Source organism: Neofelis nebulosa, chromosome 3 (genome assembly GCF_028018385.1).
Source record: "Neofelis nebulosa isolate mNeoNeb1 chromosome 3, mNeoNeb1.pri, whole genome shotgun sequence".
Taxonomy (NCBI): Eukaryota; Metazoa; Chordata; class Mammalia; order Carnivora; family Felidae; genus Neofelis; species Neofelis nebulosa.
This window is the reverse complement of record NC_080784.1, coordinates 13756979-13776005: the sequence shown is the minus strand read 5'-3', so window position 1 is coordinate 13776005 and position 19027 is coordinate 13756979. Positions and strand designations below refer to the sequence as shown.

At 38.3% G+C, this 19027-nt stretch overlaps 1 protein-coding gene across 1 annotated transcript in view; it reads right to left on the bottom strand.

The window, feature by feature from the left end:
* The window catches only part of TENM3 (teneurin transmembrane protein 3), a 2564262-nt gene that overhangs the window by 972181 nt on the left and 1573054 nt on the right, over window positions 1-19027 (bottom strand). The window contains exon 8 of the mRNA XM_058719934.1: window positions 13622-13784. The gene's annotated coding sequence lies outside the window, so the exon portion shown is untranslated. The remainder of the gene's footprint in view (window positions 1-13621; window positions 13785-19027) is intronic.

Here is a 19027-nt window from a genome sequence, read left to right as displayed (position 1 = left end):
CTCATTTACTGCTGGTGAAAAGTGTCTATTGTGGCTTCTAATAAAAACCTGTGAAACCACATGGGTGTAAAGCAATTCTTTTTTCAACTTATCAAGAAACTGGTGAATGCTAAGTTCACTGTGGTAGCTTTGGGTGTGAAGTATTTCACCCTATTTGTGATGGCAGGTTTACATCTGTGCTGTGACCTATTCTTATGCGACGTAATTGAACTAGATCTCACACGCTGACGGGCTTTCTCTTCGTGGATTGCATACGATGGCTCCAAACGCAAAACACAATAAATTGCACGTGGATTACATACTCGTGGAGGAGTATTAGCACTCCGCGTGGGTTTTGTGATGGTTGCTTAACACTTTTCCAAAGGAAGGTAGGCTCTGTGATCGCATGGAGGGTCAACGATACCCAGAGCACAGACAGAGTCGGCAGTCGTGACGATAAAAACGGAATGCCCTAGACAGGGGCAACAACCTGGAGCTTCCTGTGAAGACATCTTGGCCGCCAGCATTTGAGGGGCCAGGCTGCAAACTTTGCTAGTTGTTATCCCCCAACATTTGCTTTCGTACAGCCGTTTTGACAGTTGCATTGCTCACAGCAAACTGCCACTATACTTTGTTCTGCTTCGGTGCCACTTGACTGTCACAGCCTGTCATGAGGCAAGAAGGCTCTAAACCTAACCCTGTCCGACAGGGTTTAATCATTCCCGTTACTCCTGTCGCCTGCACAGGCCACCTTGAAGCGCACACCATGCAATGTCACCCTCGCGACAACACTTGTTTTCTAGGAGCCCCCTGGGTTTTTAAAAATGGAGGGATAAACTACATTATTTTGAAGAAATTAAAAAAAAGTCAGAGAAACGTATTTCTTTGCTAAAGAAGTAATACGGAAATTGATCAGTTATGAAGCAAAATGAAACGGGGCTGCCTTTTCCTCTCTGTTCAAGTTGTAGCTGCTGTTGTCCTTTCTTGTGGCTCTAAGAAGAAGGGCGGTAAGTAACACTTCTATTCCACCAGGACAACTCGTCAGACGAGAATCGGTTATTTCTTGCTCAGAGAAAGCATTTGGGAAAAGACCTTAGCAGTCCTGCCCCCACTCACCCTTTGTTTGGGAGAGCTTTACATCCATGTGCTTGCTTCTCTGATCTGTGAAATGAGGAGAGTCCCACACCTTGGCCAGGGACCAACTCCTTCGGCACAGAGGAGCTCACTGAGAAGTACTTAGATATTTGGTATGTCATCACATATTTCCCAGGACAGGTCTCTCCACCACAGCCGATGAGGCGACAGACACCGGAGATCACAACTGGCCTGCTTTTCGCTCATTAAGAGACTGCGATCAGGGGCAAAAATCTTCCTCCACAAGGAAGAGAAATCCAAACAGTCTTGACTACACTACCGGTGTTGAACTCATCAAGATCCGACAAACCTTGCTTGATACTTATTATCACATGGACTTCAGCCTATCCTCACCACGATCCACAAAGAACGAGTAGGGCAGAGGGCAACATCACTCAGGGTATCGTGACAGAATTTTACCCATTGATGTCACTTGGCCGTGTGGTAGGATCCCTTTTGGACTGCTTGTTTGGGTTAAAATTTGCTCGATTTTGACCAAGTAGGCTGATTTAAGGTCATCAATGTAAATAATTGGTCTGATTTCTGAATGGCCACTTCAACCTCTTATTTTTTAGACTCAGCACAGTTTATGTACTCAATTTTTGTAATGGGCTGACCCAAACTTCTTAGCATCCAAGGCTATGATTGATTTATGGCTAAAACAAACTGAGTTTTTTTCCTACAATCATGTTCTCCTGGAAAAATTATTTTTCATTTATATTTGATTGAGTAAAAAAAGAGTGAGACTATAAGAAAGGAAACCATTTTCATGAAGCTAATACTTTCAAAGGTTTAAAAGGCACACAATTCAAAAAACAATGACCTGAACACTCTGCAAATAATTGAACTGTGAAGAACTAGGTACAAGATTAGGGGGAATTCCCCCCCCCCCTTTTAAATAGCATCAGTATACACAGCAGTAAACAATGGTGTCTGAGATAAGACCAAGGACATCATTACCCTAATTTACTGGCCTCTTAGTGAGACAATTGTCCAAACAACTGTCGCTGAGCTGAACCTGAAATCTGAAGGAGAGAAGCTGGGAAGCACTCACTGGCAACCAAGAGATACCCTGGTTTGCCCTTGAGAGCTGACTTCCTAAAAACAAAGCCCATGACCTTGATAATGCCTTTGGAAAGGTAACAAAGAATGAAGGAAGAGAGTAGCCCCTCGTCCCGTACAATTAGCATTTTAGTTTTCTCGAGGTTTCAGGTGAGTTTTGGAATAGAAATGTCAGACATGGATCGCAATGGGACAATTAGAAACTCCTTCACATCGTACACTGCTTAAATAAAAATCATGACTGTAGTCCTGTTTTCCTGCCATCCATAGCCCTCTGGGACTTGCTCCTGCCTACCTTTCCAGCTTTGCTCTAACCACGTCTCAGCCACAATCCTCGTGTTTCCCCAGATTGGTTTAGCCATTACTTATTAAATAAGTCTGGTCAATTTCCATGGTTATTCCTTTGTTAATGACATTTTCTGTTGGAATGCCCTTCCCTTCTTCACCATGTGAAATGTTATCCATCTTTTGAAGGGAGATTTCACAATTTTTTTTTTATCCATGAGAAATTTTCTCAGGGCGCCTGGGTGGCTCAGTCGGTTGAGCGTCCCGCTTCGGCTCAGGTCATGATCTCATGGTTCATGAGTTCGAGCCCCATGTCGGGCTCTGGGCTGACAGCTCAGAGCCTGGAGCCTGCTCCGGATTCTGTGTCCCCCTCTCTCTCCGCACCACCCCTGCTTGTGCTCTGTCTCTCTCTGTCTTTCAAAAATGAATAAACATAAAAAAAAATTAAAAGAAATTTTCTCATTTCTCCACCCAAATACGTTTTCTCCCTCTTGAACTTTTAATGCACGCTTTTTGCACTTTTCTTACAAAACTAGGTTACTTTGCATCAGTTCATCTATTGTATTATAAGCAAGTTGAGAAAGCAAGATTGTGTGACTTTATATATATGTGTGTAATTATATATGTAATATGTAATACATGTGATAATTATATGTACACACATGCATATGCAAATCACTAGAGATATACTACACAATACAGTAAGTAATAGGCATCAATAAATGACAAAGTGTTATCTTTTCGTTTTTTGTTAAAACTAGCACAGATAACTGTAATGTCGCTTTTGTCAAACATGCTATTGTGATTGTTGGTCTTGTAAAAAATTCTTCAATCTAGATTGAAGATTTGTGATTAGCAAGCTGATTTATAGCTTGAAAGATAGCTTAATATCTGCCAGTATAACTTCACCTGCAAAAAAGTGTTTTACAAGGAAGTTACCTGTCAATATACGGTTGTCTGCTTTCCCCACACGGCTTCCCTCCATAAATGGACCAAGCCTCATTAACCCCCCAAATTCCATTCACTGCAGAACGTTCCCCAATGTTGCCCGCTAGCTGAGGAATCCCGGTCAGCACCGTGACGAACACATACTTAACACGGTGCCTCCTTTGTACCTGTGTGAGGATGATTTGCCAGGAAGTCTCAGAGCCTCTCTGCCAACTGCTTCTTTGAAGTCAAAAACAAACAAAATCACACGCAAGTAAAAATCGGTGCCTGAAACATCTCTTCTGGGACCTAAAATTTTGTCACCGGCCACTAGTACAGCCCACAGTATCGTATCATTTCAACAGAGTCTCCTTGCTGTCGATGGCAAAGGAAGTCAGTTTGGGTAATCAGCGAGCGGTCTAAACGTGAGGAAAACGGCGCAGGCCCGGGCACCAACCTGTACAAATATTTTTATATACGGAACTCAGGATAAATCCATCTTTTTTTTTTTTTTTCACTTTGGTAAAACAACTGTGGGCATTATCCAAAAATAGCTGACTGTTAACCAGACAACTAGCCAGATCTGTAATGCTCCATGCGGACTCTGGCTGTTCTATTTCCATCTGTACAGCCTGCTGCCTGCCCGTTTTGAATTATGGAGAGCTGGGAGGGGAATCCACGAGATAGGGATTCGATGGCATAGGTTGTCTCTGCTCTCGCTTTCATGGGGGAGGTATTTTTCTCTTTTATGCTTTGACAGTGGCTGATTATATAAGATTCCAACCAACCTCCTCTCTTTCAAAGTATTTCTGTGTGAAGAACCTAGAGTTCGCTGAGTACCAGGGGCAGACCTGATTACCGTCAGGTGTCCTAATGCTATTTGCACCCCAGTATTTCCATGCTTTCCTGTCCTTTGTGTCTTATTTTTTTTTTTAGACTTGACAACTTGGGGGTTTTTACTTCCTTTACACAAATAGTGTAACACTTATTAAGCAGAGAAATGCATCTGCAGATGAATCCCGATCACATACTTCCATATCAGATGTTAGCTTTCAGCCGTGAACTCTAAATCTCTATCACGTGACTGGCGGCAGGTAAAGGTGTTAAATTCTTTCCGGCAGATGGAATCAGCCTTGTCAGTTATTAAACTGCCACTGAGCTATTTTTAGTTTCTTAATTTTTTTCGGTACCTTTTCTTCTTGGTTATATTACATGCCATGATTTTAAAAGTTATGATTTTTTTTGCCATGATTTTAAAAGATATGATTTTTTTTTTCTGTTTTGGAAGCCAAAAATAGAAATTTCTAGCAACTGTTGACTTTAGCTTTTCACAGCTTTGCTTTCTGTTCCATGCTGTCTATGCAGCAGGGGCTTGAGAGAATAAAGCTGGGATATGTCATTAATAATTCTCATTCTAAACGATAAGATGATACCATTGTAGTGCAAGATAATAAGCATTCCTTCCTCTACTTTGGTCTTGACTGATACACACATTCCACTTTAAATCCAAATGTAGTAACAAGGAACTCGACAACTTATATGATGAACGACCTTGTCAGAAACGAGGACTCATGTCCTATCCACTGAGTGCCCATGTTGGAGTGAATCAAAGATGGATACAGCCCGAGGTTGTCAATATTAAAATAACTAACTAACTAACTAACTAACTAACTAAATAACTGCCTATAACAGGAACAAAATTAGGAATATGAGTCCAGGCTGCTGCTTTTAAGTCAAAGACCTCGGAAAGAGCAACCCTGGTGAAGAAAATTGAAACAAAAAGCAGGGAAGTCATGTTGGGAATCAAGACAGGAGTCAAGTTGATGAATTACAAAACACATTAGGTAGGTATACCTAACGGGAAGGGATGGGCTCAGGCGCACGCAAAAACGCTTTGATATGGCCTCTGTCTCTTCTTTTGTATCTGTCCTTACCGTACATGTCAGTATTATTTTTTTCACCAAAAGCTTATGACAGGAATAATGAAAACCCCACCCACCCCCATGCACGATGTGTGACACCAGTTCATCCAAATGGACTAAAGCTAAACATGGGTGAAGGTAAGGGATGCTTCTGGTCTGTGGCTGTAGCCGCAGGGCCCTTTCTGTTGAACTGACAGTTGGTTCTGGATGTGATGAGGTCAGTACTCATGCCTGTAACTTCATGACTTACTTCTGCCACTGCACTTCTGAAAACGTATTAGGGTCCCGGAGCAGAAAGGAGGTATGAACAACATGCGAGGAGAAAGGTCCTAAAACAGTTACCGGAAGGAATTTAATAGCCCTGGTTTGCTGACTGGGAAAATGGGTTTCTCTGTTTCTTTAGAAGGTGTTAATAACGGCTAAATTCAACTAGAAAAAAAATCTGACTCTAACTTCAGCTGGAGACAATACGGTTCACTGGAAATAATTTTGCCTTTCAGATCATGGTCTTGGGTTAAAACACTGGATCCATTGCTCACTTGCTGAGGAACTCTATGAACCTGCGTCTCAGTCTCTAAATGAACACCTAGTCCTGCAATGTTATTGTAAACTTTAGTGGGACAATGACGCAGAGACCCTAACATTGAGACCCAGAAAGTACTAATAATTTATCCCAATAAATGCAAACCTATAGGAAGCAGTTTTGATCATCCTACCGAGTGGTATGGCCACCTGAAATGTAGATGTGGTACGTGTTTGAATAAGCTTGGAGCCCCATATGACAACCAAGTGGCGAGATGATTATATTCACAAATTATTACATCCTAGAATATCTTAAGAAAATTAAGTCTATGTAGCAGTAGATATAGCCTAACTCAATGACAGGACAGTATAAAAATTAAAACATGGTAATTGATGACCTTTTTCTAAAAATTCATAGGTATTCTTCATTTACCCTTGTTGCAAGCTGATGGCATAATTTTCCAATACTGTCCTCTAAAGATAGTTCTATGAATGGCTATTATGCATTTTATTTTTTTTATTTTTATTTTTTTTTTAATTTTTTTTTTCAACGTTTTTATTTATTTTTGGGACAGAGAGAGACAGAGCATGAACGGGGGAGGGGCAGAGAGAGAGGGAGACACAGAATCGGAAACAGGCTCCAGGCTCCGAGCCATCAGCCCAGAGCCCGACGCGGGGCTCGAACTCACGGACCGCGAGATCGTGACCTGGCTGAAGTCGGACGCTTAACCGACTGCGCCACCCAGGCGCCCTTATGCATTTTAAAAGCCACCCATTATACGAGTTGCCCCAAACTGACCCAACTAACCCTGGAGAGGGACTGAAAGTCATGGTCTCCCATAGCAAGATTTTAAAAGTAAAGTCCTACTGAGATATATTTTCAGAAAAGGATCAGTTGAAGCCATTTAGAAGAAAAGTCACTTGCCTAATTCAGTTAAAACAGGAACAAACAAACAAAAGTGGGCAAAAATGGTTTCATTTAACTATTGTGATAGATCTATGGACCTAATATAAGTTATAAAGTGGGTAAGAATGTTAAGGACTGAAGGTAAAATTTTCTTTGGCTTTGTCCACCTTTTAAATTATTTAGTACACAAACTAGCCACCAAATAAGACACGGTCCATCTTTGCCTGAAGAATTCATCCTAGAATATCTTAGGATAGAATATCTATCCCTGACCATGTAAAAATTTGCTTTCAAGCCACCTTCCAGTACCTAAGGGCCTGTCCCGCCAATATCTTGCCCACGTTTCACACTGGACATTTTCTTGTCTCATATTTATTAAAACATTCCTTTCTTGTGTCTCATTTCCTCTCTGCTTTCTGTCATGGACTGAAGCAAATATAGAGAAATCATCTACCAGTTTATCAAATGGACAAATTAAGGGATTAATGACTGATAACTGGATTCTCTATCATTAACTTAGAAGAGGTTTAAGTTTAATAAGGGGCTGAGACACAAACACTAATCCAGAGGAATAAATATTAATGGTCCTGTGATAAGATATTAAGGGACATACTTTGGACAGGTGGATGTTTCTTGAACTCTTCAAAGATACTTTCTCTATCTTCTATCTATTAAGCTATCTCTGGTTACCACACTTACAGAAAGAGATCAAATTTGCTGATAAACTGTATTAATGTAAAGAACCTGAGACACAATTAACGGTCCCAAGTTGTAATATATAACATCCATCTTGCGACAGTCACAAAAGAAGTCAGAACTTGTTAATCCCTCAACCATCATAAAAGTAGACAATATTAGCATTAGGAGCACAAAATATAAAAGGAGTAGTCTTTTGAAACTCTGCTACCCAGAGTGCTCTACAGATGAAAAGCAAGTAGACTTTCTCTTTATTACAATCACATCCTCACCCTCAAACATTTTTCTTTTGAATGGGCAGAAATGAGTTTTCTTCTTCTTTTTTTTTTTTAAAGCAGTTTTTCAAACAATGTGTTTTCTTGTGATAAGAGATCTGTTTTAATGTCTTGACAAAAGAGGCCCTTCAAAATGGTATGTTAAGGGGACAGGCGTGAGGATTACAAATCACACTGATTTTAAAGGGACCCAAAATTCTGTAAAATTGCTCCATCCCTCGCCAAGTTCTTTCAGGGAGACGCATTTTTTTTTTTTTTCCTGGAACGTTTATGTTAGACTTATGTGTTAGTTATCATTGTTTTGTAAAGGACAAAGAAAAGCCAGAAAGGACCCCTGTTAACATTTCTTAAAACTTGGCTCCCGTTACTTGTTTTCTAATCATAGGGGTAAATGTCCAATTAACGTATCCTTTTCCTAGAAATCTTCTCTGTAAAAATATTGCTTGGAGGGTAACAAATTATGAGGCTGACTTTACTATATTGTCTTGTTATATTCCCCCCACTGAAATAAATGTTTTCCTCTAGCTTCTTAATTTTACCACATTATAGTAGTCTCTAACACAGAATTTAATAACTTCAATATATTTCTTGTTTTGCAAAATTACTTGAAAAATAATTTAGAATGATTCTATAGAGTTCTAGATCTCAATTACAGTGTAATAATTTATGCATGGCGTATGCAGGGACACCTGCCCCTTGGCCTCTTGTCTAACAATACACTAGACAAGAATTATTACTCCATAATTCACACCCTGTCATGTCTTATTGCTTAATTAAAGCACAACCTTCCTCTACATGACAAGCAATTGGACTGTTAACATTATAGATGATTATCCAACCTAGCATATTTTATTTTTACAACTTATTCTTTTTATGTACACACGATGCTCATTTCAGGTACACCTACCTCTGAAAATATGAAAAAATCTGTTTCTTTACTTACTTTCTGGCGACTGTACAAATTGCCACTTGCGAAAACATGGGCAAAATATTGTATGTTATAAATTAGTAGTTTAGGTACTGAAATAACAGTGCAATGTCTATAAAGCAAATTAATGTATGAATTTGAAGGCCTCCGAGTATACATAGCTTCTTTACTCTGTTCTATTATTGATCAAGTAAACGGTGATGCATATGTACCTGCACTTGTAAAACAAACTTAATATTTAAATAAATAAATGTGTAGGGTCTATAAGGGAAAACCTTAAAACTCTTCTGAAGGACTCAGAAGAGAATGACCAAATGATAAAACCTAGTATGCACATGCAGTACAAAGCACAAAGGTATTGCTTTTTTTCCAAATGTATCTATGAAATTAATAATAATTCAATAAAAAATTAAAAAGCAACAGTATTTTTTAATACGACAAAATGAGACTACAGTTTTTGGGTTAAAAAACTTCTGCCTATAGGTACCATCTAATTTTTATTTTTGGTTTCTATGTATAGCAAAATTCCTTTTGGGGCACCTGGGTGGCTCAGTCAGTTAAGCGTCCAACCCTTGGTTTCGGTTCAGGTCAAGATCTCTCGGTTCATGAATTTGAACCTCGTGTCTTGGCACTCTCGGTGTGGGGCCTCTCTCTCTGCTCCTTCCCTGCTTCCTCTCTCAAAATAAATAAATAAACTTAAAAAAAAAAATCCTTCAGAGTGCTCTGGACAGATTACTTCCATTTTTTTCCTCTCATTTTCTTGAGCCGACTTCAAATAGATTTTCTCTTCTACCACACTACCGATGATTCAACATTGCTAATCCCATCCAATCTTCATGTTCCTTGATGTGAGGACAGCGTTTCACAGATGGCTCCCACTTGGCTTTCAGGAAACCACCCTTTTCTGGTTCCCTCCCCCTTCACTGACCACGCCTCACAACCTTGACTTCTACACATAGGGGTGCCCATGTCTAAGCCTTTGGTGCTCTTTCTGCTCTACCCACAACTGGTCCCTTAGTGATTTCACCCAGTCTGGTTACCTAAACACCTTCTTTATTCTGGCAATTTCTAAAGTCCTATTTCTAACCAAGACCTGAATGCCAGATTCTTATATTAATGCTGTTTACTTAGCATTTCCAATTGGACGCTTAATAGGCATCTCAGGGTAAACGAGCCCAAAACAAAACTCTACCAAATTTTTCCTGCTACTCTTGCCCATCTTAATAAACTACAACTCCATCCTCCTTTGGAGTCATCTCTGGCTCTTCCTGATCTCTCATCTCATAGGCGACCCATCTGAAAATTTTGTATCACCTCCAGAATATATTTATAATGTGAAACCACATATCGCCACTGCCTTCTCTCTCATCCTGGTCCAAGACACCATTATCTTTGCCTGGACTATTGCAATAGTCTCCTAACCAGTACACCTGCTTCCGCCCTTTCTCCTCTTCCATGTATTCTCAGCATAGCATCTGGGACTGTTGTTTTAAAACACACATCAGGTCATGTCATCTTCCTGCCAAAATCCTCCAATATTCCACATCCAGAAAAAGAAATAACAACACACATATAAGCACAGAGAACAAAAAACAATCCGTTAAAGGCTTCGCATCTTACATAGATTAAAAGCTAAAATTGATCAGTAGCCTCTAGCTATCCATCTCTGATTCTCCTATGCTGTTCCTCTCCTACCGACACTCCTGCTTTCCCGCTGTTCACCCCTTTGTGCCATTTTCCTCCAGTAGGTGTGTCCTTTCCCAAAGCTATGCACCTGCTCTTGTTTCTACCTGGACTCTTTCCCCAGCTACCTCCAGATGCCTTCTCTCACCCCTTTGCTCAAATATCACTTTCTCAATAAAACTTTCCTTATTCACAAAAGCACTTTCAAGCATCCTTCCCTTTTTTATTTTTCCTCATAGTACTTCTATTTCTCTGTCTCTGTCTCCCTGTCTCTCTCTCTCTCTCTCACACACTCTTATTTATTCCGTCTATAGTCTGTTTTTCCACACAAGAATGCATGACCTATGAAAGCCAGGATTTTTTTTCTTTAATCTATTTTGCTTACTGTTACAACCTTCCCGCCAAAATTAGTTCTTGGCACATAAAAATCCATGGGTAAATACTTGCTGAGTGAATGCATAAATGGTATGCAGATAATTAAAGGTATATGCATTTCTATGGAAGAAATATTAAGAAACTGTAACTAGGAATTATTTTAGAGGTAAGAGGCTTTTTATAAATGTCTGTGTTTTTTCTATCATTAGTTTTTGTTATTTAAAATTATAACCAAAATGATATCGACACTGATATCACAGGACTTTACAGGCTGTTTGTTGTATTTTTCTTCATACTACTGTCTTAAAAAAAGTAACAGATTTTATTTTAAATAAGTCCACACGAGCTTTAAAATTGTTATTAGACTTACAAGCAAGAAATTTAACCAGAGACCAAACACTCGTAGAATAATGAGTTGTCCAGCGACCTGAATAGTCCCACATCTAAAGAATTACATGCATTGTGAATGAAGAAAGAGTATAAGATACCTGTCAAATGATGAAAGCAGTAAGTATATGTAAGTGTTCTGTTTTGAAGACAAGAGAAGAGTTTACTGAGGTTTCCATAAACACCTTTCTCTGGATGTGGAATATTGGAGGATTTTGACGAGGAAAATGGTAACCAACATGCCTCTTGGTAAATTCATTCATGTATCAAATAATAATAGCATGATTGTGATACAATATAGCAACTGGGACCTTGCATCTGATAGTTTGTGTTCGGCAACAGAAGAGAGTGAGCGCTGATCATATTAGCTTGAGTGATAGGCTATTATATTAATGGTTCCATTCCAGGCAGGGTGGTCCTGGCCCATCACAGTGCTGACTGTGCTCCATTTCGTAATGACTTACGGTTTTCTGTCGGGCATCAGCACTTTGATTACCCAACATATATGAGGAAAAAACAAAATAAAACAAAACAAAACAAAAAACCCTGGTACTAATTCAGGCACATTTTACCAATTTAAATCCAAACGTATCGTTAACATAGTATCATCAAAGTACGTTGGGTTTTTGTGTTAACTGCATTAAAAATACGTGAATTCAACTAGAACTATCTGCCAACTGATGAACATATGGTTACTTTTTCTACTAATAAATATTTCTACAGATATGAGACTAATGAAGCACAGTGATACTGCCTTTTCATGATTATTAAATACATAAATTCTCAAGAGATACGAATAGATTTAGGTCATTCCAAGCACAACTTCATAGAAAACCACTGTATGTACTGTAACTTGCTTAGCACATATCACATGATGAGAGAATGTGACATAAACACATAATTACAGAAAATCAAAATATATGCTCAGGTTTTTTGAGGCACAGGTTTCACGTTCACTATACCTCAATAATTTTTTCAAGCAGAGAATGTTACATTACTTATTGTGCAATGGTCTTGACACATTATATTTGGGGGCTGTTAGCCACCAAATAATAAAAAGATCTTACAGTCAAGAAGCTGTTCCATCTTTATTCCATTTCAGTCTTAGCGAGATAGTCTTGATGTTAAAAGCATTTTATATATATTTTTTTACGAGATTATAAGCTCAGGATTCTCTGATCTCTCTCAATTTTTCTCCACTTCAGGTTTTCTCCCAGGTAATAATACAGCTATTTTGATAGAAATGTAGCCATCTTATGATTTTCTTTTTAAGTGGGTCTCCATATTTTTCACAATTTGAAACAGTAGGCACAGCAAAGAGCACTGGAGTGGAAAGAGAAAGTGTGGGGGTAACATGTTCCCCTGAATGTATTAGGAGACCCAAAATCTTAAAAGAACTCCTTTTGAGCTTTGGTGCTAGGACAATATGGTTCCCCTAAATATTTTCCGATCTGTCAGATTTCCTTTGACCATGCATCGCCTCTGCTTTTGCCAGTGCTAATTTTTTGGTGTGTTTAGGTTTGGTACTTTAGTTATTATTTTCAAAACCTACTGCAGTGTTTCTATTGTTGGGGTTTTCTTTCCCTTTTGTTCTGTTTGCTTTCCCACTTCTCCTCATTTTGCTGGATCTGCTTTATGCTTAATAACTTCTCAATCTAGTTTCTTGTGGTCTTTATCCTTTTACACTTGCCTTTGAAAACTGCACACTGAGTGAAGCTCAGTCCCTATTTATATTTTGTCTGAATCACACATAATAGTTTAATGGCATATTTTAAGTAAATAATTCAATATCCCAAATTTCCCATATTATTCATATTTCCTTGACAATAATTGAAATGGTGGGCTTTTCATAACTGTGGAGACAGCTTTAAAAATCTGTGAATAAAACTCTGGAACAGAAATGAAGGAATTTAGTATGGCATAATTGTCTTCATTTTTATCAAGTTGCTCTGTCTCTGAATTTTATTTTAGACTAATAAGACTCTAGATTATACCAAGTGCTTTATTTGATTTCATGAAAGTCAGAGCCCCAGAATACCTATAATAGTGTAAAAGAAATGGAGGGACAGAGAGCCTCAGAATGAAATTAACATAAAAGAAACATTTCAGTATGTTCCCCGGTGAGGCTGGGGGTTAGGTGTACCTACAGTTAGGTCCATTCCTGAAAAACCAAACTCAAGGACTAAGACTGGGTTTGATTTCAAACAGTCCCTCCATAACATATGCATTGGTTGCTATGCAACAAAATTTAATATCAACAAATGATGCCAAGTGGTTTTTGCATACTGTAATTGGCTTGCAAGTTTTGCTGCTTGAAAATTGCAAAGAGAGTGCGGTTATTTGAATTTAAATGGCTACGTTAAAAATGCTAATTTTTATAATTAAAAAAAAAACCTACAACACCAAACCTACTTCTTAAAACTGAAGAAAAGAACTGCCTTCTGTGATAATAAATGTGCAACAGTCTGGAAAGTTTCTCTTCCACCCTTTGGGAAAGCATAGAACATATTGAAATAACTTTTTATGCTGGTCTACTCACCTAGCTTCTCTGATGAGTTGGCTGTGGAAAGCCTGTATAGAGACGGAGCTCAATTAGTGTAATTTATGTATCCTTGGACGTCAATCATTCCTGTTGAGAGGTGGGACTCCTAAGCTCTCAGTGCATTAATTAAGAGCTCATCTCAACAGAGCCATCTTTCTACCTAAGGACCAAAAAGAAAGTTTTAATTAGATTTTTAAAAGCAAGTATGTCATATATGAAAGCAAGTTTAGTTCTTTAGTTGGTATGCGAAGCAACAACTGGAAAGGGATATTCCAAACAATACAAAGGGCACGCGTTTTCAATCATCTGTGCTGGTGTAAGTAAAGGGGGGAGGGGGAGGCATCCATCTCAAACCTTGGTTTCGGCCCTTGGAAATCCCTTCGTGGAAATAACTAAAGTTTTGACTGTGTTGTTTCATTGCCAACGCAATTATCGGACCCCTGTCTAATTACTGACGCGGAGCCGGTGCTGTTGAGGACAGACTATGTTTTTCTCTGATGGCTGGCTTTTTGTTCCAGGCTGGCTTCAGACTGAATATGCAGTGGGCAATACAATGCAAGTTCAGCAAAACAGAGTGAGGGAACTTGCACAACACATCAATTTCATTGGTTCGGTGATGGAGCGAGCATGCCGTTGCTCACTAACCTAAAAATACAAGGACTCGAGAGGGGGAAAAACTAGCGAGGCTCACTGATGTCAGCTGCTTGAGAGAGGCTGTTCTCCTGGAATGGCTTGTGTGAGGCCATCAAACATACTCCTTAGGGCACACTTGGGAAATAATAGATACATTATTGATTAAAATATTTATAAATTAAGGGAGGGAAACAAATTTTAAAAGCCAGTTCAGAATCTAGAAGGGAAATATATCTACTAATAGCTATTAACCCCTCCCTCTTCATAATTAAGGTGGGGAGGTCAGGATGCATGCTTGGGAGAACAAAACCAAATGAGTTTGCCAATATCAAGAAAAAAAAAAAACAACTAAATAGTGAGAACACAAGGCAGAAAAACAATACTGAACAACAGAAACACCGTCATAAGTCACAGATATAATGAATACATTGCCCAAGCTCAAACATTCCAAAATATCAGTCCCAGAAAAAGTAGGAATGCAAATTCTCTGCTTTCAGAAAGGTTGCAGACAATGGGGAAATATAAAGCCAAGCATAAGAAGCACAAAATAAATGATGTAATAATTATAAGGGGGGTTCTAACCAGGATGACCGGCACCCTGGGCAGATGACTCAGGACACAAGGGAAGCTGAGCTCACCGGCTCCACATTAACACAACGCGTGTTCCAGTGTTTCTCATGGCTAATATATTTCATTTTGGTTTTCTAAGGGAGGGTGTTTAGGAAATCCAGTTACCGTATATGTTATCAATTTACCACCTAACTAGCATACTCGATGCGTACTGAATAACAGCTACAAACCTGACAGAAGAAACTATAGGTTTTATAGGTATGTGGTTTGTGCAGTGTGTTTCTAAATGATAGTCTAGGAGGGAAACATTCCTATGCAGACAATTTGTCAAAAGAACAAAGCTGGAAAACTGTAACTCTTCATTTATGTTAATGTTCATAAAGATATTTTATAATCCTTTCTTGACTCTTTCCCCTCACATATTTTCCCAGCTATTTTGCCTCGTTTATTGTGCTGCATAATGTTTATTGCACAATACATAGAGTAGTACTCCCCAGATACAACTTGGCAATTGTGCTGGTTACACCAATCTTGGGTGCCTGAAAAATTTATGTAATACAATATCCTGTCTTTGAGTACCATTTTTGTGTCCTTCAATGCATCTTTTTATTTGCATTTAAGCCAGGGTAGGTTACAAAGCCAAATTACCTCTTTCCTATACTCAAGGATGTCTACATAATATTTATATACATAGTTATTTATGTTTTATGATTGTGTTTTATGATTGTGACCAATTTGTATACCTCAGGAATCTCTTTGTTTTCTAAGCAATGTTTAAATTATCTTTATAACAGACTCAGGGCAGAACATGTTAAAATTAAAGAATATTTAGTACAATTGTTTTCAAAGAAGAGATACGTCAGGATGTGTTTTCCCATGGGGTGTCAGCTTTTTTCATTCCCCACCTCCCCCGAAATTAGGTACAATTAGTTTTGTGAACTGAAGGCAACACTTTTAGCACTGACCATGGCCACTCTGTTATACATTCCCCGTCTGTTCCTACGGGCCGTGTTTCTTAAGAGCATGGAGGAGGAAACAGGCTTCAGAGCAGGTGGTAAATTTTTATGCTTTTAGCCAAAAATATGAATTTTCTCACTACTTAATTTGCAGCTTCACAAGAACCCAACTTTATGATACTTGGAGTAGAAGGCAGCCCTTTCCTAAATGAAACTCCAATGTTTTGATTTAAGGTATTTTCTCAACTTAATGGCACCTTTTGAATGTGCTAAAACAGAAGCCCAGCTCACATTGTAACTGGAACAATGTACCCGTACGAGGCTCTGTGATCTGTTCCCTTATTGGTTGCAATGGCGTGATGGGATTCCAAAGAAGAAACCTTGGTCTATGTTTGGAGAATGGCAGCTGATGGAGACCGGGCTTCACCCTCTGCCCCACCCTGATGATGGGAAATCACATCACTTTTTCAAAGATTCTGAGTTTGTGTCTCCACCAGGTCATTGACCAAGACTCTCATCTCCTCAGAGAAATGATTCTGTGTTACCAACTACCTGCTTCTAATCTGTCCTCTGTTAGCAGCCACCATGACAGCTGCAGGACAAGAAAGTTCATGGCCTTGTCTTTTCTCCAAAGATTTTGTGAGCCTACTCCCCTAGGTTCCTGGCCTTCTGGCAGGGGTCACTGATATGTACCAATTTGATGAAATGGGGGTTGATTAAAAAAAAAAGTGAGCCCCTGGAGTGACATCATAAAGGCTCAATCTGTTGCCATTCGAATTTTAATTCATTTGCTCTTTAAGAATAGCATAACTGGAGTTGGTATTATTGTTTTGTTAATATTATTTGAGTGAATACCTTCGCATGAAGCCCTGTGGCCCAGAAAATAAAGACTTAGAGTACATTTACTCATAGAATACTTTCTACCAGGTGGGCCAGTAAATTCTTTTGAACATTTAGCTAATTTATTCAGTGAAATCCGTCAAGCTAGTATATACTAATTTGCCACAGTTTTTATACTCATGGGACTCGTATCCAAAGGCAAACTATAATGAAGCTGTCGATAAAATGACCCAGTTCTATGTTGTCTTATCACTGGTGATTAAGTGTGAAACAACAGGTTTATTGTCTGACCTCCTCTACCCTTTTTGAGAAATGATATTAGAAGTGATATAAATTCCTTTTTATATTGTATAGTGAGAAAAAATATGGACATTAAAATACAACATTGGGGTCAAAAATATGTGTATCATTAAATTATAAACGGGGACTTCCAGTAGCCTTTAAATGATGAAAACACCAATTCTGAGTTTATTTTATAATTCAGATTATCAGTTGTGAAACTCATTACCAGAGATTTTCATATTTCTATTAACGAGATTCCATATAAAAAACTTTACAGATAGTAGTTCAGCCGAGGAATGTGAAGGAAGGACAAACCAAGTCTAGAGTCATAGACTGTGTGGCTTTGGAGAATAAGACTGGGCTAGTGTTCTGCAAAATCTACTTGTTTAGATAGATTTTTCCCTAAGCCATAGAGGAGAGATGTCTGAGTGGGTTATCAGTCTTTTATCTTTGACGTTTTATTATTTAGTTTTAATGCTGAAATATTTTATTGTACATGAGCCTAGAGGTTTTCTGCTTTGATATGTTTATAAGACAGAATAATAAATAAATGATGATTTAGTCCACTATTGATGTCAGGATTGTAGTAAGCTTCATATTTTTTAAACCTTTTCCCAATTCTGAGTTAGGAAAATGATTAGTTTCTAGTTACTTTCTTGACATCTAAATCGTTGGGGGAAAACAGTCCCCTCCAAAAGTTTCCTGGGCATTAGGTTATGTAAGTGGTGTCGACTAATAGGAACTTGTGTTGAATGTTTCATGTACCAGATTGTGTCCTTGTAACTTTTCCACAAGTTTAATAATAAAGGGGAGCAGTTATTAATGTACTGTCTTAAGAACATATTCAGATGTGAATTGTGAATGAAAGATCGGTCCCTCAAAATAACAAGCTTGGCAGTTAGTGAAACTATTCAAACACTTCACAGGTGAAGCCACACTGGCAAAAAAACAGTAAGGCAAATCCGTATTCATTTATATTCTTTTTTTTTCATGTTTATGTATATTCTTAAACAGTATATTTTTTCATAGACTCTCTTCTTTCTGTGTTCATGTAGATTCCATACATAGAGGCATAGTAATGTACACTACCCACACATATTAATTGCATTTTTATTAATTTAAATGATTTCGTTTTAAAGAAGATTGAGAGTGGAGAACTTTTTAATATTCCCCAAATAGTCAATATTTCCAAATAAGCTTATAAATGCCATGACATTTGAAAAGTTTCACTCTTTCTTTGTGGTATACAATTGATATACAACATTATATTAGAATCAGGTGTACAATATAACGATTCGGTGTTTGTATACAGAAAGTTTCACTGTTATTAGGCCATTGCCTTAAAATCCCTATAGAAACTATACGCAGGACATCACGGGATATTTTTAAAAGAACTTTTTCGTTATTCTATGGTCCATTTCTACTATCAACAGTAACAGTTTCTATCCACTGTTTTCATATTCTCAATAACCCAAATCAAGGAGAAAAACAAACAAGATTTTTTTTCCAGCGATCTGGAAAATCTTGAGACGGAGGGTCATATTTAAGCAGTTACACTTTCACATAAAATACGAATCACTTTGAAAAGTCATCTCCTGCGTCAACATCATCCAAACAATAAGTCTGTAATTGGCTATAGATATGCATGTATGTCTGTCTATTTGCATGTATGTGTTCAATGCCAAGTAAAACTCTTTGACATCTTCCTTTGTTGGTCTAAGAAATGTGTGTGAGTGGTGATGATGTGGGGGGGTGTAAATGAGACTTAACCGGTTCCTTCACACATGTATTTACATGATGAATTTTTATTTAGCCCCCATGTAAGTGCCCAGCACTATGCAGTGTTCTAGGAATGAAGTAATGAGCAAGACAGGTGAAAGCCTTGCCCTCACTGAGCTTCCCTTTCAGTAGAAGTGTAGATGCAACGATTCCCTAAGACCTCGATACATTTATCCAGTCTCCTCATTTGTCTTTTTTATGAGCCTTGGCAACCTGCTACTATCATCAATTTGGTGATTTTCACTTTCCAAAAACATTTGAAAACATACTTTGTGTTGAAGTCTGATTTGCCACATAAGATGATTGAAAAAGCAATTCTAAATTACTTCTAGGCATTCAGTAT